General features: G+C 49.5%; 1 protein-coding gene across 3 annotated transcripts in view; it reads right to left on the minus strand.

Moving 5' to 3' along the window:
- Window positions 1-27311, minus strand: part of ITPK1 (inositol-tetrakisphosphate 1-kinase) — a 183811-nt gene that overhangs the window by 138842 nt on the left and 17658 nt on the right. The window contains exon 1 of one of the 3 annotated variants that reach the window (XM_049899714.1): window positions 26507-26640. The exons of the other annotated variants lie outside the window; for them this stretch is intronic. The gene's annotated coding sequence lies outside the window, so the exon portion shown is untranslated. Of the gene's footprint in view, window positions 1-26506; window positions 26641-27311 lie in introns of those variants that run through there. 3 annotated transcript variants of the gene reach the window in all.

Genomic DNA, 27311 nt, shown 5'->3' on the forward strand with positions numbered 1-27311 from the left:
GCTGACACCTTACATGAATGAGGAAGGGCTGTGGAGACACGTTATTCAGATGAGCAAGGTCAGGCAGGGCAGGAGCTGGCTGAGCTTTCCCAACTCCCACTCCGTGCTGACGCCCATGCTGAACGCAGCTGGCTTCGGAGGCACCCACAATGAGTACCTGGTCTCCATCCTCCAGGGCCTCAGGGTAATGGGGTAACCAGGAGAGTGTAGGCAGAAAACACATTGCCTCTGGTGGCGAAATCCTCTGCTCAAAATGAAATAGAAACCTGTCGGGACTTGTTTCTTTATCTGGAACTTATGCAGAACGAAGATACCAAAAACCCTGATTTCCCAAGAGGCGGGTTCCTGAAATCCAGCCATAACCAGAAAGTTTAGAAACTGAATCATGAAAGAGAAGGGGTGGGGGATAGGAAAGGGAAAAGAAACCAGAAAAGTGGTTGTCATGCAATTAATTGCGCCTCCTGAAAAACGCCAATTCCACCCTCCTACTTCATCACCCTACAGACACCCCCACACAAATGCAAAATGTCTCAGGCGCGGTGATATTACTCACCACACTGTCTGCAAGAGCAAAGGACTGGCAGCACCTAACCCCCACCCCCCCCCCAAAAAAGAGGGACCATTAGCAAACACGGCACACACAGTCCAAGGAGTAGCGTTGCTGTTGTTGTTGGGCGCCGTGGAGTTGATTCAAACTCACAGCAACCCCCATATCACAGTGCAGAACCACCACACAGGGTTTTCTAGGCTGTAATCTGTACAGAAACAAATCTCCAGGTCTTTCTCCCAAGGAGACACCGGGTGGGTTTGAACCATCGACCTTTCGGTTATCAACTGAGCACTTAAATGTCTGTGCCACCAGGACTCCTCCAAAGAGTACTATGCAGCAGTAAAAAAGAACAAGAAAGCTCTCATGTACCCATAAGTGATTATGTGCAAGACACCACTACGTGGAAATGCAAGGTACAAAACCATGTGTGCTGTGGATATAATTATTTGTGTTAAAAACAACATCCAGGAAAGGAACACGTGCATCATATACACAGAATCAATCTGAAAGAACAAGGCATTGGTCCCAGCCCAGCTGACATTCAAGGGCACAGGGCAGCTGGCTGGGGATGGGGGGAGAAGGACCCCTTCTTTTTCCTGGTACTCTCATTCATCTTTTGAATTTTGTTTCGTGTGCCTATAATAATATTCTCAAACACTAGATAAAAAATATTTTGGAATTATGTTTTAAATAATAGAGAAAACTTTATTTGCTGGCATTCATGGTACCTTGAATAAAGTAACCAAAACCCATCAACTCCGACTCACAGAGACCCTACAGGACCAGGCAGAACTGCCCCATAGGATTTCCAAAGCTGTAGTCTTTACAGAAGCAGACTGCCACAGCTTTCTCCTGGAAAGCGCTTGGTAGGTTCAAACCACCGACCTTTCGGTTAGCAGCTGAGCACTTAACCACTGTGCCCCAGGGCTCTTTGGCATAAAGCAGACGCCTGACAAAGGCACAAAAAAACCATCAGTGAAGTGAGGCAGAGGAGCTCAGGCTGTATAAGCTTCAAGTTCAGCTCAAAAAGGAACTGAACTAGCACCCATTTTCAGGGCCATCGGCATGTCCCCCACTGGAACACTGGGTACTAATTCTAGCCAATTTAAACATCTGGGTACTTGGGCAACACACAGAGTTTACCTGGGGCTGCAGCTCTACAGCTCTGGGTAGCAGCAGTAAACCAACGTGTGGGTTTTTCCTTTATAATAATAAAATAGGGAAAAATAAAACAGTTGCCGTCAAGTTGACTCCAACTCACGACAACCCTGCGTGTGTCAGAATAGAACTATGCTCCACAGGGTTTTCAATGGCTGATTTTCCCAAAGTAGGTCACCAGGCCTTTCTTCCGAGGTGCCTCTGGGTGGACTCAAACTGCCAACCTTGCAGCTAGCAGCCAAGTGCTTGACTGTTTGCCCTATGCAGGGACTCCTTTTCCTTTCTATGGTCCTGCATACTCAAAGTTTTCTAAAATGAGCACATTACATTTTGAGCAGAGGTCTACTCCACAGTCCATAAATATTAACCTTCTTTTCCAAAAACTGGATTATCAAAGAAGGGAGAATCCACTTGGTAAGAGGAACCCCACCCCGGCATCGAGTGTATGCTAATAGCGGTGGAATGATCTGGAAAAGGATGATAAGAATAGTTGCAAAACTTGAAGAATGTAATCAATGTCACTGAATGAAGAAATTCATGGAGAAATTGTTGAGATGGCTTATGTTTTGTTAGGTCCCTTTTCACCATGTAACATTTTAACAAAAAGACTCCCACTCCAAAAGTGCTAGGAAATTGCACCCCTGGGGAATTTAAAATGCTCATTTACAAAATAAACTATCCTTTTCGGAAAGAAGGAGAACAATCAGAGAAGGCTTCAGAGAGGAGGTGGCATTTGCCATTAGAGTGAAATATTAAAGCTGAACAACAGGTAGAGGATGATGGAGGAGTAAACAGAAATAACCTGAGGGATGCCCACCTCCCAAAATGCATCTGGGGATTCCAGAGCAAGGATCCACTGGGGCAGGGGGAGGCAGGGGTGATGGGAAGCAGGACAGAAGATTCAGGCAGGGGCCTGCTCCAGAGGCCCGAATGCTGCAGTGTGGCCTGGCCTTTCCCCCAAGGAGTCGATTCCAACTCACAGCAACCCTGTAGAACAGAGAAGAAATGCCCCATAGCATTTTCAAGACTGTCATCTTTATGGAAACAGGCTGCCACATCTTTCTCCCACAAAATGGCTGGTAGGTTCGAACCACCAGCCTTTCAGTTAGCAGCCAAGTGCTAAAACACTGTGCCACCAGGGCTTCTTCCCCGTTGGCCACACCAAAAAAAAAAAAAAACCATTGCCGTCGAGTCAATTCTAACTCATAGAGACCCTACAGGACAAAGTAGAAGTGGCTCATAGGATTTCCAAGGAGCGGCTGGTGGATTCGAACTGCCCACCTTTTGGTTGGCAGCCGAGCTCTTAACCACTACCAGTGGGTCCCAAATGCCGAGTAGCCAGCCTAAGAATTACCACTGGAGCTTGTCAAAAGCACAGATCCAGGGCCCACTTCTAAAGACCGTCTTAGTTATTATCTAAAAACTAGTGCTACGATAACAAACACCACAAGTGAGTGGCTTTAACAAAAAGAAGTTTATTTCCTTACTGTTTAGGAGGCTCATTGTTGTCAGGCGCCTTCAAGTGGGTTCCGGATAAGTGCAAAAGAACAAAACACTGTCCGGTCCTGCACCGTTCTCACAAGCTTTACTGTATTTGAGCCCACTGCTGCAGCCACTGAGTCAATCCATCTCGCTGAGGAGTCTAGACATCTGAATTCAGGGTGTCAGCTCTAGGGGAAGGCTTTCTCTGTCAACTCTGGAGGAAGGTCCTTGTCTCCTTCCAGCTTCCGTTCTTCTCTTCACATGACTTGGCATCTAGCTTCTCCCATCTCTGCCCTTTTATTTCTCAAAAGAGATTGACTTATACTGCCTCATTAACATAACAAAGAAAACCCACTAACTACAGGTACAGGGATCAGGCTTTACAACACATATTTTGGGGGGACACAATTCAATCTATAACATTGACCCAACAGGTTCAGGGGCAGAGCCTGGGAGGGATTCGCCACACTCCCGGGTGTTGCTCATGGGTAGCCAGGTACAGGAGCAGCTGCTTGTCCATAGAGAATGACCCGCATGCTTGACAAGTAGACGGAGGGTCAGATTGCTGGGGGAGGACATGGAGAAGGGGGTGAGTTTGGGGCAGCCCCTCCAAGTCTCGGGGGACCGGAATAAAGGAGAGGAAAAAACTACAAGTAGCTGTGATGATCACGGTCTGGGCAGTTGGAGCAGGGCATGCACCAAGACCAGGAGAAAAGTACATCACATGACGTCAATAAGGGTCCGCTTTTTCAACCACATTGGGTCTGAGGCACCAGGAGATGCTCAGAAGCCCAGAACTAAGTTCAGCAGGCAGCTCAGGGTGAGATGGACACAATCTGGGGGCAGGTGGAAGTGACCATGGACACAGAAGAGGTCGGTGAGTCTCCGAGAACAGAACATGGAATCATACCTGCTTGCCTCAGTTTCCTCATCTGTCAAATGGCTCATACTGGGATGTGGGCTTTTGGTACATTTGCTCCCTGCATTCTTGTCTCTCAGGAACCACTCCACACCTATTCAATATGATTCTGATGGACAATCAATCAGTCAAGGGCTTGACCTGGCATGGGTGTTCATTCTGGGGTAGGTGCAGCACCCAAGCCAGGTCAGTCCGATCCTTTTCAGGACAGATTCTGGGGAACTGTCAGCCGTAAGAGCAACACAGCCTGAACATGTCAGAGGCCCTCATCGTCACCGTGTGGCGGTAGTCTAGCCGAGAAGGAGGCCAAAAGGGAGAAAAGGCCAAGCCGGGTCTCAACAGTCCAAAGTTGTCAGGCTGGAGTTTAAGGCCCCTGAGCCAGCCATGCCTAGGACCAGTCCACTCAGGATTGTCACAGGCATATTTTTGCTGAGGCCAGTCAGAATGGACTCGACAGCAAAGGGTTGGTTTGGTTGAGTCCTGCTGAATACAGCAAGTGCTCATACGTGACAGCGGCTACCACTCTCTGAAGACAACAAAAATCACCCTAGATAACCCAACACTGAGAAGGCCCATGAGGGGAGTCCAATGACATCTCACCCAGATGGGAAGATCACTCAACTGGGGAGGGGATCCCCCCAGGGGACATATGGTAATGCCTGGAGACATTTTTACTGCCATAACTGGGAGAAGTGCTGCTGGCATCTAGCAGATCAAAAGCAGAAGGAGAAAACAGGGATATCACAGAACCAGGGAAGGGAGCAGTGTCCATGGTGTCCCCCACCCCACACTGTGGCCAGGTAAGGTGAGGCCTGAAGCGCAGTCACTGGGTGTGGCGTCAAGAAGGCTGGCTTGGAAAAAAAAAAAAAAACCGCTACTGAGCACAGCTCTAACAGAGGGTCACCACAAGTCAGAGTCAACTCGATGGCAATTGGTTTTCTTTTTTTAATCTCTGTGTACTTTTTTTAATTGTGGTAAATACATAAGTAATAAAGTATTTGTTTCAATATTCTTTACATGTACAAATCAGTGACATTGTGTTTATCACCTTGTGCAACCATCAACTGTCTCCAAATTTTTCCATCACCCTTAACAGGAGCTCAATTTCCCCTAATAAAAAAAAAAGGTTGGCTTGGTTGTCAAGAATCCAGACTTACTGGACCCATTGAGACTGGAGGAATCCCTGAAACTACTGCCCTGAGATACTCTTTAAGCCCTGAACAGAAACTACCCCTGAAATCATCTTTTTATTAAACAGCAGGTTAGCTCAAAAAGTAAAGAACTTCACCCCTGAGAACTGCACTCTTTTAAAAATTATCCATATGAGACCAAATGGACAAGTTACCCTAAAGCATACAGGAGAAGCCTGGGGGGCAGCGAGGCTACATTAACTGGAGTGGAACTAGAATGGAAATAATGAGAATGCTGACACAACTGAAGGATGTACCTGATGTCACTGAATATTATGCATAGAAATAGCTGAATAAGAACCTGTTTTGCTATGAATACTTTCACCAAATAGACAATAAAATATTTTTAAAAAGGTTGGTGTTGGGCACCTGGAACGATAGCATCCATCAAGTGCTAGGCCTGCTTCACAGCTGAGTAGGACATAAAAGGCTCGAGGCCCCATGAGAAACTAGCAGCAGGCACAGGACGTGTAAATGAGCTGCCCCAGATCTCAGTTTTCACATCTGCTAAATGGGTATGACCTTTGCAGCCCTACAGGACCTCCGAGGGCAGGTGTGAGGAACCAACGGCCACAGGCAAGTGAAGCACATGCTTGCTAACAGGGGAGAAATTCTAAAAAGGCAGGGAGAGAGAGGGTCATGCCAAGATATAAAGGTACCCTCTGTTATAGATTGAACTGTGTCTCCCAAAAGCAAGTGTTGTAAATCCTAACTTCTATGCCTATGGTTACAATACCACTTGGGAATGGGTTGAATGTGTTACGTCAATGAGACAGAATTAGTGTAGAGTGTGTCTTAAATCAATCTCTTTTGAGATACAAAAGAGATTAAACAAGAAAGCCAGAAAAGCAGAGATGGGGGAAGAGAGATGCGAAGCCACATGAAGATTGCCCAGGAGCAGAACCTCAAAGAGACAAGGACCTTCCCCCAGAGCCAGTGACCTGAATGCAGACTTCTAGCCTCCTAAACTGTGAGAAAAGAAGCTTCTGTTTGTTAAAACCACCCACTTGCGGTATTTCTGTTATAGCAGCACTAGATGACTAAGATACCCTGTGACCAACAGGAAGAGACAAGTCCAGTGGGACAAGTCCAGTGGCCACAGTGACCAAAGAGTGATGATTACTGAAAAATGGGCCCTCGGGTTCATCAAGAACCAGACACATGGACATTGCCACTTGCCACCCACCCGGGCATAGCTGAGGGCTGGTGACAGGGGAGCCCGCACGATGGCCCAGCTGCTGGGGGGGTGGGGGGCAGGCCTCATGCAGACCAATTTCCCAGTGGAGAGAATTGACCAGGAAACACGGCCCCTTCCCACCTACGGATGAGAAGAAGGCAGCTGCACCTGTACCAAGCTGAAAACCACTTAGGGACAGCAGAGCGTAATTATGCTGTCGTCAGAAGCCAGGCACGTGCTCATCCCGGCAACTTACTGCAGTTTGGTAATTGCCAGATTCCAGGCACCAAGAATAACAGGCCCTTTAGCACCTGCGCTATCTGCAGGCAGGTGAGCTTCCAGGAAGCTGGCAGGGGGTGGGGGGCAGCCCTGAGTTACCTTTCGCCACCTCTCCCTGTCCTGAAGCGACCAGGGCCCACCCAAGGGCCCAGGACTGTCTCCTGAGGACTGAGTTCCCCAGTGGGGTGGCTGGGCCCCTCTCTCACCCCTGTGTTGCAGAGGAACAGGCTGTCCCACTGCCTCAAATGCCACCCCAGCATCACCACCTCCCCTTACTACAGCTCAGCTCCTCAGGCGACGCCGTCTTGGCTCCCACGCCTCCTTAAGCCCCCACCCCATGCTCCCCTGGACCCAGCACTGAACGCAGATCCTACCAGACCCAGCGCCCCTTGGGGGACTGCACCCCCCACCCGAGGCTGGGCGTGCTGCTGTGGCTTGCTCTGGCCAATGAAGTGTGTACAGTAGTGGCCTGTATCCCTTCCAGGGAGAAGCGCTCAGCTGCTAGCATGTGACTCTCCGCCAGTCCTCCCCCAGCAAGCCAGGGAGCTCAGGAGGATGCGGCCAGCACCGGGGGGCCTGACCCGCTGGCTGGAGAGAAACCTGGAGGGGCCAACAAGCTGGCTGGGAACCAGAAAGAAACCAGCTATTCAGGAGACCTTCAGCTATGTGGCTCTCAACCAGGGGCAGTTTTGCCCCCCAGGATACATTTGGCAATGTCTGCAGACATTTTTGGAGTCCCTGGGTGGTACAAACGGTTAGTGCACTCCACTGCTAACTGAAAGGCTGGAGGTTCAAGTCCACCCAGAGGCACCTCAGAAGAAAGGCTTGGAGACCTACTTCTGAAAAATGAGTCATTGACAACTTTATGGGGTACAGTTCTACTCTGAGACACATGGGGTTGTCATGAGTTGGGGCTGACTTGACAGCAACTGGTTACTGGTTTGGAGACATCTGTCACAAGTTGGGGGAGTGATGCTACTGGCATTTAGTGGGTAGAAGCCAAGGATACTGCTAAACATCCTACAATGCAGAGAACAGTCCCCTAAAACAAATGAATTATTCAGCCCAAAATGTCAACAGTGTCAAGGTTAAGAAATGCTGGGATACAGAGGTGCAGAGCTGGGATATGGAGGGACGATGCTGAGCTGGGATATGAGGGCATCGTGCAGATCCAGCGTGGACTCTGAATGAGCTATAAACAAGCCTCTGAGGTGTTGTATCTCTCAGGGCTGTTTGTTATCTCGGCATAACCCGGCATATCCTGACTGGTAACTGCTGCTTGAGGAAACAGCCGGTGGCATTTACATCTATATCCTTGAATTCTCAACACAGTAGCTGGCGTGTGGGCATCTGGGAGTGTGGCACACAAAGCTGTCATGGGCGGGGGGCGGGGTAGCACAAGCCCCTCTCCTCATCAAACACTCCCAGGTGAGACCTACAAAAACACCCCAGGCTGACAAAGCTCCCTGCCTTTGCCCAGCAGTTCCCTCGGCCTGGAATGCCCTTCCTCACCTGGTGAGCTCCAGCTCATCTGTCATACTCACCAAGGGCAGAGAAGCTGGAGGCCACTGGGGAGGAGGTCAAGGAAGTATATGCCATGTGCTCACATGTGTGTGCCACAACCACACTGCCAGGAGTCCCTGGGTGGTGCAAACAATTAAGTGCCTGGCTATTAGCTGAAAAGGTGGCGGTTCGAACCCATCCAGGGGCACCTCAAAAGAAAGGCCTGGCAATCTGCTTCTGAAAGGTCACATTTATGAGAACCCTATGGAGTGCAGTTCTCCTCTGCAACACCTAGGGTCACCATGAGTTGGAACTGACTCAACGGCCACTGGTTTTGGTTAGCTACACTGCCTCCTTACACTTCAGACAGCTCTGTGCTCAGGTGCGGGTCATCTGTCATCTCTCCCGGAGCAGACCCTACATGAGGAGACTGTGTTCTTTACTTCAGCACCCCCATGCCTGTCGCAGACCCTGGCACGTGGCAGGTGTTCTCAAACATTTCCTGAATGAGTGCTGCAAGCCTCCAGGGCCAGCGTGCCAGCTTGAAGCCACCAACGCTGGCTGGCCCTGCCCACCGCTTCCACAGCATCCCGGTTTGCTTGCTGATTGTTTTGTGATTTGGATTTTCCTGCTCTCGGCAGTGCCAGAAACTGAAATAGCCCAATATAAAGGCTACATACGAACAGAATTTAAAGCCAGGACAAACATGTGAATTGTCTGGACGGCTCCAGGAAGAACCAGATAAACTGGAAGCTGCCATACGTCTTTATCAGGGAAGGGGACACATCCTACCCCTAAATGGACAGTCACCAACCACCTCTGACAGAAGACCTTCCCCCACACCCGATGCCCCACCTGGGGAAGGCAGGTGAGCTGCAAGGTCCAAGGTTCCCTCATGCAGACACAAGCGGCACGAGTCAGCTTGTTCCTTCATACCTAGAACAAGCTCAGAGGGATCCCCGGAGGCCGTGTTCCCTGGCGAACCCAGATGTGGGCAAGAAGGAGAGCAGGTGACCCATCTCTCAGCACCTCCAAGCTACAGGGGCTGGAAGAGATTGGTTACTGAGGTTCGCAGCAGCACAGGGGCTGGGGCGCCTCTAAAACCCCACCCACCCCTTACATTTTCAGGATAGGGAAACCGAGACAGGGGTGCACTGGCGATGACCCAAGAATGTGTTCTGCTGTGTCCAAAACATCACCTCCATTTCAGATCTGAAATCACCCTGACTTTTAGTCTGAAAACAAAACGCTCAAAGTCTAGTTTCCTAATAGCACCTGATATGTATCCATTTTTTAATATAAAAATTCTCTCCCTGCAGTTGTTTGAGAGTCTTTCATTACCCACATGCAGGTTCTGTGATCTTTCCTTCCCCTATTTAGGGATAGGGGTGGGTCCTAAATTGCGGGGGGGAACGGGGGGACACTAGGGAAGGGAGGCACACAGGGACCGCTTCCTCCCCTACCCCACCCCTCCAGCTGTCAGTTCGCTGTCTCCAGGGCAGTGACTCAGTCTGCTCCCTTCATGGCAATTCTTAATCTCAAGAATGCAAAGCCACTTTAGTGTCAGCCTTGGGACCAAGGTAAGCTAGTAGGAGAAGCGAAACAGAAATTCTGGCAGGGACATTCCCTTCCCGGACTCCCCGGGAGGAGCAGGCTGCCCAAGAAGCCCGGATTTACTTTTTAGCACCTATCCTCAATGTACCACATGCTCTTAAAATATCTGCCGAAGTGTGTGTCCAGACCTGCATTCTGGGGTGCTAACATTTTTTAAAAGACAATGCTCCAGGGTGGATTAAACATCTCCCCCCATACACCCTGATTCTGCTGTAAAAACTCCCTATAATTGAAAGCCTCTTGCCTGGTACTGCCCCAGACCCTTGACCCAAGACCATAAGAAGGGTTTTCACAGCCCTTGAGGTTGAGGGGTCTCTGCCCTGCTGCTGCACCTCAAATCTCAGAGTGGAGGCTGCCCCCTCTGATTTCCATCAAATATTTGCTGGCTTCTCTGTGGAGCCGTGCGCCAGCCCGGTATACCATGCACTCAGGTGTGTGTGCCACAGGCCCCTGAATGGAGCAAACATCTGGGGGGAGGTTCCAGAAGAGCTGCCGTTTGAGCTGAGCCTTGGAGAGGAACAGGACAGAGGCTGCCAGGGTGTTCTGGGAGGAGGCTACCGGGCCCCGGAACAGCACGGGCATAGGCCGGGGTGCTGGGCATTGGGGCTTCCTGGCCCTTCCAGCCACAAGCACGAGGGCCACTGTCACCTAGAAGCCAAATGAAAGTTAGCCCTACCCCCAAGTTCAGAAAACCTAACCCAGGAAGCACTCTATCCATATACTTTCTGATTGCCCTCCCGAGATATAGCAAAGATGGCAGGTCAGAAGGAAGCCCCAGGAGGCAGGAAGCAGCCTGCATCCACTGGCCTGGCACCGGGGAGTCACGGAGCCTAGTTCTGACAGCCACTCAGCCACACGTTCACTGCGACCTTGACCCCGCCCTCCCCGCTGAGGCCTGCTGCTTCACCCCCTGCCCTGAGAAGGTCAGTGTTTATGAAGGCTGTATTACTTCACATGGCTACTGTAATAAGTTACACAACTTGGTGGCTTCAAACACCATAAATTTATCCCCTTCCAGTTCTGGAGGTCAGAGTCTGATGTGGGCTGCCAGGCTGACCGTTCTCAGAGGCTCTAGGCCACAATCCGTTTCCTTGCCTTTTCCAGCCTCCAGAGGCTGCCCGTACTCCTTGGCCTGCGGCCTGCATCCCTTCAACCTCTGTGCTGTGGGTACATCTCCTTCTCTGATGCTGACCCTCCGCCTCCCTATTGTAAGGGCTCTTGTCACTGGATCATCCAGGACAGTCTCCTTACCGCAAACGCCTTAATCACATGTGCCAAGTCCCTTCTGCCATGTAAGGTAACATATTCACAGGTTCTGGGGATTAGGACATGGACATCTTAGGGGGGGCCGTTACTCTGCTGACCACTTACACCAAGGTCCTTGCAGCTCTGTCATCCCATGAATCTTGGACACTCCCTCAAGGTAGCCATGTGTGAGTAGGGACAGGTGAGGAATTGTCTAGGAGTCTCAGGGCTCAATGGTCAACAAGGAGAAGGCCGGGGCTAAGCTGCCATGGTGGCTGCAGGATTCCTGAGGGGCACTGGGTTTGACCTAATACTCCCAGGCAGGAGTCCCTTAGGGGAAGCAGGGTGCTCCGAGGGCCAGGGAGGGGGGCTAGATGGTGGGGACCCAAGGCCCCAGGTCTAGAAGTCCTGGCTGTAAGTTAGGATGGGCCGCCAACTCCTGACCCTTAGATCCATACCCTGAGGTCTATGGGAGACGCCCAGACCACCCAGGCCTTCCCACCCCCACCCCAAGGCCACATTGCTCTCATAAAGGCCATGTCCCTCAGACCCTGCCAAACCGATCAGAGCAGCCACAGACCCTCTCCAAACACCATAGTTTGGAGCCTGAGCCCAGGTGGGGCCCCGGGCCCAACCCGCAGGCACCAGAGGCCTGCTGAGCTCCCCATTATAGAGGGGCCTCAGCACCCAGGCACATCAGGACCTGCTGAGTTCTGCATGACAGGCCCAGGCGGGGGCCCAGCCCCCAGCCCTCCCTCCTAGAGGCACTGAGCACTCCCACTCTAGAAAACAGCAGCTTCATTTGACGCCCACAACCTCGAAGTTCAAGGAGGATCCTGAAGGCCCTGGGCAGGACCAAAAGAAATAACAGGCCACCCCCTCCCTGGGCCAGGGGAGAGAGGTAAAGGAGATGGCACAGCCTGCGGCCACTTGTCTGGTTTCATTTCAACAGCTGCATTTAAAAAAAAAAAAAAACATTGCCTTCGAGTCGATTTCGACTCATAGCAACCCTATAGGACAGAATAGAACTGCTCCATACAGTTTCCAAGGAGCGGCTCGTGGATTTGAACGACCAACTTTTTGGTTAGCAGCCACGCTCTTAACCACTGTACCACCAGGGCTCCAAAGCTGCATTAGAGGAGCACGAATGAGCATTTTTTCATGTGGGGAAATTCAGAGAGGTTGAGAAACTTGCCCAGAGACTTGCAGCAAGTAAGAAGCAGCGGACGTACAATCTAAACCCAAGTCTCAGTAAACAAAGGTGACCATCCCCCGGAGAAGGGGGCACCCCTCTGGGAGGGTAGGGTCCAGCCGGGCCTGCTGGGCGAGGTTGCTGGGACTTTTAGGGGAGGAGCTGTTCCAGATAGAGCCGCCTCTCTGCCCCCAGCCCCAAGTCTGGGCTGAAATCCTTCCCTCAGATGGAGGCGGGGGCGCCCCATAGGGGTCGGGGAGGGGCACACAGAGAACATGCCACTGCCCCAGGGGCCCTGGAGTCCTGAGCAGCAGCCCCTGAGAGGGCCTGGAGTGACGGGCCCAGAAGATACTTCCTGAAGGCTCAGGCCTGGATGTCCAGGGTCACTGTGAAAGGGGAACCAGACATGTCCTGAGTCCCCGCAGGCCCAGAGGTAGGGAGCTGGCATCCCTGCCCTCCCCTCTCCACGGGGCTGACAGCTCTTTCTCATAACAATGTCACCTGGAATCTAAATTATCAAGCAAAAGACCCGCTTCTGCAGAGCAGAAGGACAAAGAAGCAGATTTCAGCTGAACAGCAGGGATGGTTTCCAACTCCCAAAGGAAGGCTGTCCAGGCAGGTGGTGAGTACCCTGCAGTGGGAAGGATTCAAGCAGAGACTGGACACCCACCGTCAGCAAGGGGAGACGGGCAAGTGGGGAAGTCGGCAGGCTGATGTCTCAGGAGTCCTGCCTCCCATCTCTAAGGATTTCTGAACCTACCAATCCGACAGAGAAATCCCTCAGAGGTACAGTACTCAAGGACAACAACCATGCAGCCCCTGTGCCATGCCACTGGGGAGATTGCCTAGGCCAGCCCAGGCCTCCAGAGCAGGTGAGGACAAGTCCTGAAGATGAGCCTGGGGCCTCAGCGGCTCCAGGACCACCTCCAGGCAGGCTGCTGGGCGGGTACATTGCCCCACCTCCCTCCCGCCCAGCCTCCAGCTCTGCCAAATTCTGCAGCTGGGAGCCATGGCGACAGGCCCCAAACAGCTCAAGAAATCCCTGAGAGAGCCCCACGCATGGTGTCACAGCTGCCAAACCAGAGCCAAGAGTTGGGGCCCTGGCAGAAGCGAGAAATGCCAAAAAGAGGAAGCCCTGATTCCAGCCAGAAGAGAAGAGTGCTTTAGTGCGGGCAAAGGGCAGCCTCCACTCCCTGGGAGACACAAGCTGCGTCCTAAATGCCACGCCCGAGGCAGGTCTGCTTGCTGTCCTTGCACGGCCCCATGTGGTCAGCGGTGACTCTCTACCTCACTGCCCTCTGCCAGCCCCCCCATGGCTCCCCTTGCTAGGCTAGTGCATGACACTTCTGCAGTAGGTGCCTGCTGACCTCACCCAGTGACCTCATCCACTGACCTCGCCCAGTGACCTCGCCCAGCAATCTTCAGACCAACTGCTCCAGGCACGGGCACTAGGCGATATGCCCCTACTCCACCAGGATGGTCCTGCTCGTGCTAGCCAGCCCCGTCAGAATGCCCCAGCCTCACCTACCATCACAATGCTGGAAGCCCCTTCTTGCATCGACCCCTCCAAGGACAACCCAAGAAAAAGGCCACTGCAGAGCCCAGGATTCCCAGTGGGGCCAGGTGGGACCCTGACCTAGGAGGCTCAGTAAACGGCGCCATCTCCTAATTGAACTCCTCCATGATGAAGGACAACATATAGAGCTCATTTTGTTCCAATGCTTGTTGGTAGAAAAAACTTCCATGCCTTGGTATGATATCTGTTAGATAGATGTCCAGGAATAATTTTAATCACTAGGATAAGAACTCAATATAGAGGTCGAAGTCCATTCAATGGGCAAGAGACAGTCTGTTTAACAAATGGTACTGGCAAAACCTGATGTAAATATACAGAAAAATGAAACAGGATCCATACCTCATACCATACACAAAAACTAACTCAAAATGGATCAAAGACCTAAATGTTAAACCTAAAACTGTAAGTTCCTGGAAGATAACATAGGAACAAAGCTAGGAGTACTAATTTATGGCATAAATACACTATTAAAAATGCACAAACTGAAGATAAACTAGATAACTGGGGCACCCTAAAAATTAAATACTTGCGCTCAGCAAAAGACTTTACCAAAAGAGTAAAAAGAGAATCTACAGACGTAAAAAATTTTTGGCAACAACATACCTGACAATGTTCTAATCTCTAAAATACATGGTAAACTTCAACATCTCAACAACAAAAAGACAAACAATCCAATCAAAAATGGGCAAAGGACATGAACAGACACTTCACCAAAGAAGACATTCAGACGGCTAACGAACACATGAAGAGACGCTCATGATCATCAGCCATTAACCTGAAAACCCGTTGGCAGCTGCAGCACTTAACCACTAGCCACCAGGTTTTCCCATTAGCCATTAAACTAAAAAATCCAAACCCGGTACCACTGAGTCGGTTCCGACTCACAGCAGCCCTATAGCCATTAAAAAGGGGTGCAAATCAAAACTACAATGACACACCACCTCACCCCTGCCAAAATGGCACTGATCCAAAAAACAACAAATGCTGGTGAGATTGTGGGGAGACTGGAGCTCTTATACATTGCTGGTGGGATTGTAAAATGGTACAACCACTATGGAAAACAGTATAGTGCTCCCTCAAAAAGCTAGAAACAGAAATACCACATGAACCAGTGATCCCATTCCTAGGAATATATCCTACAGAAATAAGAGCTGTGACATGAATAGGCATATGTACACCTGTGATCACTGCAGCACTATTCACAATAGCAAAAAGATGGAAACAACTTAAGTGTCCATCAACAGATGAATGGATAAATAAAATGTGGTACATACCTACAACGAAACACTATGCAACGATAAAGAATAATGAGTCCGTGAAACATAACATGGATGAATCTGGAAGACGTTATGCTGAGTGAAATAAGTTAATCACAAAAGGACAAATATCATTATGACACCACTTTATAAAAAGTCGAGAATAGGTTTATACACAGAAAACAACGCTCTTTGATGGTTACCAGGGAAGGGAGTGGGAGGGAGGGAGAATCGCTTATTAGATAATAGACATGTGTTAATTCTGGTGAAGGGAAAGGCAATACACAATACTGCAACACACAATATGGGGGAAGTCAGCACAATGTGACTAAGGTAAATGAAGACACCGAGAAGTACACAAGCATAAAGGACGACGACGACGGTAAATGCTATAACGTACACAGTTCTGCAACAACAGTAATAACCAAAACTTGGTGAGTGTTACACAGGTAGGTATGTGTGTTACACAGGTAGGTATGTGTGTTACACAGGTAGGTATGTATGCTGCATAGGTGTGGGAGGGCATATGGGAGTATGTGCACGTGCACATACAGGTATAGCTGTGGGCATTTGGATACACATATTTGTATGTGCTGCATATATAGTCACATAAATAATAGAGCACACACAGAGCACAGTTATGGAAACTTCTTTTTTTTTAAATAATTTTTATTGTGCTTTAAGTGAAGGTTTACAAATTAAGTCAGTCCGTCACATATAAGCTTATATACACCTTACTCCATACTCCCACTTACCTTCCCCCTAATGAGACAGCCCGCTCCCTCCTTCCAGTCTCTCCTTTCGTGATGGTTGGTTTTGCCAGTTTCTAACCCTCTCTACCCTCCCATCTCCCCTCCAGACAGCAGATACCAACACAGTCTCAAGTATCCACCTGATACAAGTAGCTCACTCTTCATCAGCATCTCTCTCCAACCCATTGTCCAGTCCCTTCCATGTCTGATGAGTAGTCTTCGGGAATGGTTCCTGTCCTGGGCCAACAGAAGGCTTCGGGACCATGACCGCCGGGATTCTTCTAGTCTCAGTCAGATCGTTAAGTCTGGTCTTTTTATGAGAATTTGGGGTCTGCATCCCACTGTTCTGCTGCTCCCTCAGGGGTTCTCTATCGTGCTCCCTGTCAGGGCAGTCATCAGTTGTGGCCAGGCACCATCTAGTTCTTCTGGTCTCAGGATGATGTAAGTCTCTGGTTCATAGTTATCGTGTGACCTTGGTGTTCTTCATTCTCCTTTGATCCAGATGGGTTGAGACCAACTGATGCATCTTAGATGGCCGCTTGTTAGCATTTAAGACCCCAGACGCCACACTTCAAAGTGGGATGTATGGAAACTTCTTAGACATATCCAAACTCCTTGTGGGCCTGAGTTACTGGGCTTGAAGGCTAAGTACTATAGCCTCCAGGGACATCTAGGCCAATTGGCATAACACAGTTCATAAAGATAACGTTCTACATTACAGTTTGGTGAGTAGCGTCTGGGGTCTTAAGAGCTTGAAAGCAGCTACCTAAGATACAACTACTGATCTCTTTCTGTCTGGAGCAAAGGAGAGTGAAGGAAACCAAAGACTCAAGGAAACAATTAGTACAAAGGACCAATGGCTCACATGAACCACAGCCTCCACTAGCCTGAGACCAGAAGAACTAAATGGTGCCCAGCTACCACACTACCCACCCCTTTGACCAGGGACACCATAAAGTCCTAACTAGAATGGAAGGAAAATGTAGAACAAAACTCAAATTCATAAAACTGATATAGACTGAAGGAGCCCCTGAGACTATCACCCTAAAACACCCTTTTAATCTGGAACTGACGCCACACCCAGAGGTCACTTTTCAGCCAGACAGTAGATTGGCCTATAAACAATAAAATCTGTGAAGAATGTGCTCCTTAGAACTAGGAGGCCAAACGGGCTACATTTGCCTGAAAACTAAGATGAGATGGCAAGGAGGGGCAGGGAAACTGGATGGGTGGAAATGGGTAGGCAGGGTGGAAATGGAGAGAATGCTGACACATTATGGGGAGGGCGACCAATATCAGGGGACAACTTGTGCCATGAATTGTGGAATGGGAAACTAATTTGCTGTGTAAACTTTCACCTAAAACACCATAAAATGTTCAAAAAAACAAACTCAAGATAGAGAAGAATAAGCCCAATTTGCAGGTGGTGGGGGAAAGGAGCCTTATTTTTTTGTCAAAATTCTCTTAATCGAAATTCCTCCTGATGACTTGCTTTTTGATAACTGCCTTTCTACCAGAGACATTCTTTTGTTCGCTCATTTATGTCATGCATACCTCTTGGGCACCTACTACATGCCAGGCAGTGTGGCAGTCCTGGGGATTTAACAGTAAGATGGCAGAAAGGGTGCTGTCCTCAGGGAGCTTACAGCCTAGAGGTGAAGGCAAACAAGCAGACAGACAACGAAAGGAAGCACCAGGCTGTGAGACACGTTCTGAAAGGAACCCACCAGGGGCTGAGGCAGAGAGTGGGGCTCCTGTAGAGGGGGTGGTCACAGAAGGCCCCTCTGAGAGGTGAGACTGAAAGCTGAAGATCGAAAGGCTGAGAAGAAGCCAGCCATGTGAGGAGGCGGGAGGAGCCTGCCACGGCAAGGAAACAGTGCATGCAAAGGTCCTACAGCTGGCAAGGGTTAGAGCAGCTGAAGAACTGAAGAAGATCACAATGGCTGGGCCACAGTGGGGAGGGAGAAAGGCAGGAGGCACATCTCAGGGTCCTGAGGTGATGTTCTTGGGACAATTTAGTTACTCGAGCCAAGAAAATCTCTTTTTGCTCAAGCTCATCTGAACTGGGCTTTCTGTCACTTACATTCAAGACTCCTGCCAACTACAACGTTGAAACCACATCACCACAGTCCAGCCACCTTCTCCACCAACTCGTGCCTCAGTCTTGAAAACTGACAGCCACCACCCAGCAGCCCAATCCAGGACCCACCATTGTCCTCGACTTCTCCTCTCCCTTGTCCCCAGCCCTGACATTCAGTCACCACAGAAAGCTTTCGCCTGGGTCTCCAGGCAGCCGGGGGCTGGTGGTCCCTCTGCAGGGAGGTGGCTTGCTGCCTGCTGAAAAGAAAGGCAGAAAAGAGAAAAGCAGATGGTCTCTCAGCTGAGAAGGGAAAAAGAGAATCCCCAGTAACACTGGCTGGCTGATTGCATCTAATTATGAAAGAAAAACGTTCTTTAAAATTAGCTTCCCAAATGCGGATCTCATTTCAAGTGTCCCTTGCAGTGTGATTACAGCATGAGCACACATCGCTCAGGCCCCCACAGGCAGAAAATAGCAAAGCCAACGAAGACGCCAGGGCCAGGCGGCTCCCAGAGAAGCACTTCCAGCTGCCCGGGGAAGCACCAGCCCAGGGACCCAACCCAGCCAAGAATCAGGCACGCGTGGAGCCTCGCTCCCTCCACACCGGCAGGGGCCCTTCCCAAGAAGGCATAAGGCATCTTTCTTCTTTTTAATCTTTAGGATCTTTGATGTTCAGATTCCAATCTCAAGAGCCGTAAGTGAATAGGATCAAGGACAGCTTCATTCACTGTACACCTCCTGTGGCCCACAAGCACACTGCCAAGCGGGGCCTCGACAGGCGAGAGGGACAGTGGAGCCAGCCACCAAAGAGGGCCTGACCCACTGCCTGGAAAGAAGCCTGGCTGGGTGGCAACGAAGCCAGGCTGGGAACCAGAGAGACACCAGTTATTCAGAGGCCCTTTCCCTAGACAGGGCTCTCACCCAGGGGAGATTTTGCCCCCAAGGGGACATTTGGCAATGTCTGCACATTTCTGATTGTCATGACTGGTGGGGTGGGGGTGCTACCGGCATCTGGTAGGTAGAGGCCAGGGATGCTGCTAAATGTCCTATAATGCACAGGAGAGCCCTCCAAGCTGAGTCCAAAATGTTAACAGTGCCACAGTTGAAAAACCCTGAGCTGCAATAGCAGTGTTTTCAGTCGCCTCATACGCATGTGAAAGCTGGACGATGAATAAGGAAGACCGAAGAACTGATGCCTTCGAATTGTGGTGTGGGCGAAGAATACTGAATATACCATGGACTACCAAAAGAACAAACAAATCTGTCTTAGAAGTACAACTGGAATGCTCCTTAGAAGTGTGGATGGCGAAACTATGTTTCACATACTTTGGACATGTTATCAGAGGGATCGGTCCCTGGAGAAGGACACCATGCTTGGTAAAGTAGAGGGTCAGCAAAAAAGAAGACCCTCAATGAGGTGGACTGACACAGTGGCTGCAATGACAGCTCAAGCATAACAACTATTTTGAGGATGACGCAGGACCCAGCAGTATTTCATTCTGTTGTACGTAGGGGTCACTAAGGGTTGGAACCGACTCGATGGCACCTAACAACAGTAATCTGTGAACGACAAAAAAAAAAAAAAAAAACCAAGCCTGTTGCTGTCAAGTCTGACTCATGGTGATCCCATGTATTACAGAGTAGAACTACTTCACAGGGTTTTCTTGGCTATTACCTTTACAGAAGCAGATTGCCAGGCCTTTCTTCTGGTACCTCTTGGTGGATTCAAATTGTCAACCTTTTGGTTAGTAGCCAACAGCAAATCATTTGGCCAAGACTTTCAATCTGTGAACGAGTACTTGGATTTACCTGGATACGGGATTGGTTTTAAAAAAAAAAAGTTCAGATAAATACGTACAGAGTAGTCCTCCCTTACCCACAGGGGACACATTCCAAGACCCCCTGTAGGTGCCTGAAACAGCGAACAGAATCAAACCCGATATATATTATGTTTTGTCCTATACACAGATATCCATGATAAAGCTTAATTTATAAATTAGGCATAGTGAGAGATTAACAATAATAACTAAAATACCACAATTACAACAAAATACTGTAATAAAAGTCATGTGAATATGATCCCTGGACAGGGTAGAGCAGGACCGTGTGAGATGTCTTCACACTATGGGTTTAACATTTTCAGACCAAGTTTGACCGTGGGTAACCGAAACCGCGAAGTACAGCCAGAACGCTCCTTAGAAGTGAGGATGGTGAAAGTTCCTTTGGACATGTTATCAAGAGGGACTGGTCCCTGGAGAAGGACATCATGCTTGGTAAAGTAGAGGGTTAGCGAAAAGAGGAAGACCCTCCATGAGATGGACTGACACAGTGGCTGCAACAATGGGCTGAAGCATAACGACCGTCAGGACGGTGCAGGACCGGGCAGTGTTTCCGTCCACGGCACATAGGGTCCCTATGAGTTGCAACTGACTCAAAGGCACCTAACAACAACAAGAACACACATACATATTTACAGAGATATGTATATGCTTGCATGTGCTAGAATATTCTGCAAGGATAAAACCAATTCCAGAGGGAAAAGTAGGGGTGAAGGGACAGAGCTAAGACCCTTTCACTATAAATCTTTTTATACTTTTTTGACTGGAATCATGTGACCACACTGTCTATTTAAACACATTTATATTATCTCAGAAATACTAAGACTTCCAAGCATGTACACACAGCCCCCCTCAGCCTCCAAACCTCATAGTCTATGAAGCCTCTGGGGCAGAAGAGTCTGGAGGCAGCCTTCCCTAACAGCTTACTGATAATTCCGTTACTGGATCACTAATTCAGATGCCCATAGAGACACAAGCCCAAACTCAGAGAGGTACTCCACCCCCCACTGCCCCACCCCCCTAAGCTTGTCCTGTGGCTAAGAACACAAGGGCCCCACCCCCTCCTGCCCCCCAGAAAGCTGCACTACCTGGCAGCTCCAGCTTGGGCTCAGCTGGTGGGCAGAGCCTCCGCACGAACCCAGCCAAAGCCGGGCCTGATGGGGTTCCAGCTGATGCCAACCAGGACAACCAAACCACACCCCACTGAAAACGGGGCTTCCTCAGCCTCAGCAGAAGGGGCGTGTGCTCACTGCACCGGCCAGCCAGGCTCAGCCTCCAGGCACCAGGAGACTCGAGGGCTGAGGGGCCGAGGAACTTGGAGGGCCACAGGCATTCTGTCCACCAGCCACTGAGCCGCCCACCCTCCTGCCAAGTCTCCAAGATCCTGATTGTGATGACTCCCCAGAGGAAATCTCACCCAGTCCAGCTGACACCCTTCCCCGCCGACACTCGCCGGTCTTTCTAACTGTTGCTTCACTGGGTCCTCAATGGCCCCCACCCCCATTCTCTCCCTCTACCCTACGCCACCTAATATCCGGGATTTCTCTGTCCCCTGCCAGAACACCAGCTCCATAAAAGTAGGGCTTTGTTCTCTTCTATTACTCATGGCCACACGTGTAATGGGCTCAATACACATTTGCTAACTGAAGAGAAATGAACAAATACCCTGCTTTACAGGCAAGCTTTGGGCTAGGAAAGACCTGGGTTTAACCTTGCTTCTGCCACCATCCAGTTCTGTGGTTTATGGTTATTAAGCTTCTCTGAGCCCCAATTTCTAAGTCCTTAGAATTAAAAAATAATAATAATAAAAAGCGCCTCTTAACTTTCAGGGTTGATGTGTCAGTTGAAATAAAAGTATAAACTCCCATAGTTCAGTGCCTGCCACATTTTATTTATCAATTCATCTGCAAATATTACAAATACCCCATCATAGGTCCTTAATCCACAGAACCAAACCACACTTACTGCTAACAAGTCCATTCCTACTCATAGTGACCCTATAGGACAGAGTAGTGCTGCCTCGCAGGGTTCCAAAGCCTGTAATCTTTAAGGAAGCAGACTGCCACATCTTTCTCCCATGGAGCAGTTGGTGGGTTTGAACCACCGACCTTTTGGCTAGCAGCTGAGCGCTTAATGACTGCACCACCAGGGTTCCTTTTAATCCATGTTGTTTTTGTGTTGTTATGTGCCATCAAGTTGATCCCGACTCATAGCAACCCTATAGAACAGAGTAGAACTGACCCATAGGGTTTCCAAGGAACAGCTGGTAGATTTGAACTGCTGACCTTTTGGTTACCAGCTCCTGTTCTTAACCACTGCAAAACCAGGGCTCCTAATCCATGGTAGACAGTATTACCACTGTAGTGGTGGACCACAGAGGAGGGAGCCCCCAGATCCCCAGCTCCCAGACGCCTTCACACTGGGTCCTCCTTTAATCCTCAAACTAGCCTTGGGAGGTTGCAATGGCATCGCTGTTTCCCAGTGGGGACAGTGAGAGCAAGAAAAACATCACAAACGCCACCCCACCTGCACTTCTCCCACCCCCATTTCCACCACAGGGCCAGGCCCCGTCTCAGTCCCACCTTCTCCGCAGCCCCTCACCAGGTCAGCACGTTGTCTAGGCGTGTGCGATAGGCACCGGCCTCTCCTCGATCTGGTTAAAATGCAGATTCTGGGTGAGGGTGTCAGGACGACGGGTGCAGATTCTTCGTTTCTCACAAGCCCTCTACCCCCAGGGTGCTGAGGCTGCTGGTCCCCGACCACACTGAGTCACTGAGCTTCCGGGTGGAGGGGGGCAGCAGCCGACACCCGACCAGGGAGCCCACCTCTGCCCATGCCTTAGTCACTTGGTATGCATGCAGTGCACGCCTGCTGTTTACAGAGGACAAACGGTCACAGTCATAGGGAAACAAGTGGGGTCTCCTTCCCTACACCCCATCTCATGCTTTGTACATGCTCTCAGCCCAGAGGCTTCACGCAGCCCCTCGTACGCCCCCGACATGTACCCAGAGTCCCTATTTGGAGGTGCCTGACCTCACAGCATCATACCTTCACGGGTGCTTGCTCACTACCTAGGCTACCTTAAATGCTCCGTGTCAGCCAAATGAGCTTCTTCTAACCCTCAAAGACCCAGCTCAAGGGTCACCTCCTGCTTTAACACTTTCTCCATATTCCCAGATAGAAAAACTCACCCTCCCCAACCACTCTCCCTTGATAATTAGTGTTTTTACATAAATAACGCGTGCCTTCTACCATTTGTTTGCCAACTGCTCCCTTCCCTTACCTTGTAAGCCAACCGCTCATAAGGTATTTTCATAAGTGCGCTATGCTAATTTTTTTTACAGCAACGTGTAAAAAAAAAATAAACTGGCACAGTGGTGCTTATGAAAATACCTCACAGTGGAGGAAGTGGTTGGCAAACAAACATAGAAGGTATGTGTTATTTGTGTAAAAATACAGTAGTCTAACCTGTCAACTCTTCTCTTCAGAGCTGTCTCCTCATCTGATTGAGCTCCTGGGGGCAGAGATAACATCTGTGTCCCCAGTGTCTAAGCCAAATCCACCAAACCAAATCCACTGCTGCTGAGTCAATTCTGACTCATAGTGACCCTACAGGACAGTGCAGAACTGCCCCATAGGGTTTCCTAGGCTGTAATCTTTACAGAAGCAGACTGCCACATCTTTCTTCTGTGGAGCAGCTGGTGGGTTTGAACCATCAACCTTTTAGCTAGCAACCAAGTATTTAACCACTGCACCACCAGGGCTCCTACTCAAACTCATTCCCATACCATCAAGTCAATTCTGACTCACAGTGACCCTACAGAGAACTGCCCATAGGGTTTCCAAGCAGCGGCTGGTGGGTTCAAACTGCTGACCTTTTGGTTAGCAGTCAAGCTCTTAATCACTATGCCCCAGGGTTCCGTTAAAAAAAAAAAAAATACGAAAGCCAAACCCATTGCCACTGAGTCAATTCTGACTCATAGTGACCCTATAGGACAGAGCAGAACTGCCCCATAGGGTTTCCAAGGAGCAGCTGGTGGATTTGAACTGCCGACCTTTCGGTTAGCAGCCTAATTCTTAACCACTGTGTCACCAGGGTTAGTTATAGCACTCACTAAATAGCACCCACTAAATAGCACCACCACCACTACAATAATGATACCATCTACCACTGATTAAGGAGCTCTGGTGGTACAGTGGTTAAGTGCTCGGCTGCTAACCAAAAGGTCATGGTTCAAACCCACCAGCTGCTCCATGGAAGAAAGATGTAGCAGTCTGTTTCTGTAAAGATTACAGTCTTGGAAACCCTATGGGACAGGTCTACTCTGTCCCTGCAGTGTTGCTATGAGTTGGAATCAACTCAATGACAATAGGTTCGGTTTTTGGTTTGCTTTACCACTTATTAAGGGCCTATGATGGGTATTTGTAATATCTACAAATAAATTCATAAGTAAATGTGGCAGGCACTGAACCATGGGGGGTTATCCTTATGTTAACTGACACATCAAATCTGGAAGTTAAGAGGTGCTCTTTCTTTATTCTACAGACACAGAAACTGAGGCTCAGAGAAGGTCAATAACCTGACCAAAACCACAGAGCTAGACAGCGGCAGAAGCAAGGTTAAACTGAGGTCTCTCCTGGCCCAAAGCCAGCTTCTTGGCACTCTGGCAGACAGCTGAGGGAAAATCACTGACCTGTGCTCAGATGGGTGTGTCCACCAGTCTGGGAGAACTGCCCACACCCAGGCACAGTCGGACACGCAAGCCGTCACCCATCTGAGGCTAGAGCAGTACTCCCAGGAGCTGGGCGCAATGCTGTTAATTTAACATTTAGCATCATCAGAGGGCAACATGTCCAGACAGGGCCTGGGCACCTTAGCATGGCAGCTCTTTGGGCAACTGCCCATCACTAGTGCACTGCCCAGAGCTTTTAAAAGGGTCTTTGATATTCATGGGCTGCTTTGTAGGTAATTTAATAAGGGTCTTTGCACCTCCCCACCCCCCCCCCCCCATGTAGAATAAAACTCAAATTGAGCACCACGGCCTGGGACGCCCTGAGGAATCTGGCCCGTACCTACCTCTCTACTGTTGTTGCTGTGTGCCACTGAGTCAACTCCGACGCATAGTGAGCTTATATGGTAGCTTAGAACTGCCCCATAGCACTTCTTAGGCTGTAATCTTTACAGGGAGCCCTGGGGGCACCAGTGGTTAAGTTGCTAACCAAAAGGTCCGGCAGTTCAAATCCACCAGCTGCTCCTTGGAAACCCTATGGGGCAGTTCTGCTCTGTCCTATAGGGTCACTATGAGTTGGAATCGACTCGACGGCAACAGGTTTGGATTCGGTGGTTTTTAAAACAGAAACAAATCACCTGGTTATTTCTCTTTAGAGCAGCTGGTGGGTTCAAACCGCCAACCTTTTGGTTAGCAGCCAAGCACTTAACCACTGTGCCACCAAGGCTCCTTACCTCTCTCCTATTCTCTCCCTTATCCACCTTGCTCTAGCCACACCCTCCTCCCTGCTGCTACACAAACACATCGAGCTTGCACATACCTCAGGGCTTTTGCATCTGCTGTTCCCTCGTCTGAGACGCCCCACCCCCGTGTCTTTCTGCAGCTAACACCTTTCCAACCAGTCAGGTCTCAGCCCTGAGCCTCTCCTTTGAAAAGGCCTTCCTTGACCATCCTGGACCCCTTCCCATCACTCCTTGCACCTCGCTTCCTGATCCCCTCTGGAATTACCCCTCTTACTGATTTACATGTCTATTGCTCCCCACAACAGCCACCATAAGACTAGAGCTTCAGGAAGACAGGGTCTTGCCTGTCCTGGTCACCAGGGGTCCCCAGACCCTCCATGAGGCCCGGCATGGAAGAATACTGATAGATGCCTGAAAACAAATGGCTGGGCGGGGGGAGGTTCTTGGGAGGACAAGAGTCATTCTAGTGAAAATACACAAAAGCAGGTCAGTAACAAGAAACTCTGGGTCTGGAAGCAATCCGGAAGTGATAACAGGCACACAGCAGCTCAAAGAGAAGGAAAAGAGCATGTACCGGTGAGGTCTGGCCAGGTATTCATCCTAGTTTCCCTGCTGATAATCCCAAAAGCTCTCCCAATGAAAATGTTCTAGAATTTGGGGGCTCCTCTGTTCTTTTTTTTTTCTGTTCTAACCTCTTCCTCCTCCAACCGAGGAAATGAAGTTCACGTAGACAATGCCAGGTCCTAACCCTAAAAACCACAGCTCTCCACCACACACACAGCAATCACACCCAAGAGTTCCCTCTTCTTAAGTAGACACCAAGTTCCTAGAGGACCAGGGTGGTCTTGTACATCCTTTTATTTTTCTCTACACCTGGCATGAGCTGGGTATACAGTGGGTACTCGGAAAGGCTTTTGGAATGACAGGAATTCATTCCTTATGGAGTCCATTCAAGAATGAACACTCTGAGAGCCCCAAAACTAGCATCTGACTTCTCCATGCCTCAGCATGCCCAACATAGCACCAGCTGGGCCCCTGCCAGGTACTACAGAAAGAAGAGCCCAGGGATTGCCTTCACTCACTCACTTTGGACATGTCATCAGGAGAAACCAATTCCTAGGAAAGGACATCATGGCTGATAAAGCAGAGGATCAGCAAAAATGAGGGAAACCCTCGATGATACAGATTAACACAATAGCCAGAACAATGGACTCGAACATACCAATGATCATGAAGATGGTGCAGGACCAGGCAACGTTTCCTTGTATTATACACAAAGCTGTCATGAATAGGAACCCACTCGACAGCAACTGACAACAACAACGTGGATTGTCTGGCTGACAAACAGCTTACAGATCACACACTCTTGTGCAGTAGAATGGTGGCAAAACTCTGCCCAATTCTGACCCCTCCCTATATCCACGCCCCTTGCAACATGACTTTGCTTTTCCTATCACAAGGTGGAGTCTATTTCCTCACGCCTTGAATCTGGGCTGCTCTTGTGCCTTGTGTTGGCCAACAATCTATAGTGGAGAGACTAGGCCTCAAGAAGTCTTGAAGATGTCCAGCTTCTACTGGACCCCTGTCTCCCCAAAAAGGATAAGCTCAGGTCAGCCTGCTGAATAGGGAGGAACACATGGCTGGAGCATCTCCGCCCCTCCAGTTAAGCCAATCAACAACCAAGCCCCAGAAGCAGAGCCTCCTGACTGGCCTGCAGGTGATACAGATCCAGGAGGGAGCCCAGCCAAGACCAGAGGACTACACAGCTGAGCCCAGCCTCAAAAGCCAACCCACAGAATGAGCTATAAAAAAAAAAATGGCTATTGCTTAAAGCCATTAAATTTGGGGATGGTTTGTTATGCATCCATAACTGATAAAAACTCTTACTGACACAGAATGAAATCAGTAAGAGAAGGAAAAACGTTTATATTTACAAAGATGTCTGATGTAGTATCATCCACACCAGCAAGAAAACTGGAAATAACCCAAATATTCAAAAAAAGGACTGTTGCTCTTGGTAGTCGCCC

This window comes from Elephas maximus, chromosome 10, assembly GCF_024166365.1.
Source record: "Elephas maximus indicus isolate mEleMax1 chromosome 10, mEleMax1 primary haplotype, whole genome shotgun sequence".
NCBI classification, from domain to species: Eukaryota; Metazoa; Chordata; class Mammalia; order Proboscidea; family Elephantidae; genus Elephas; species Elephas maximus.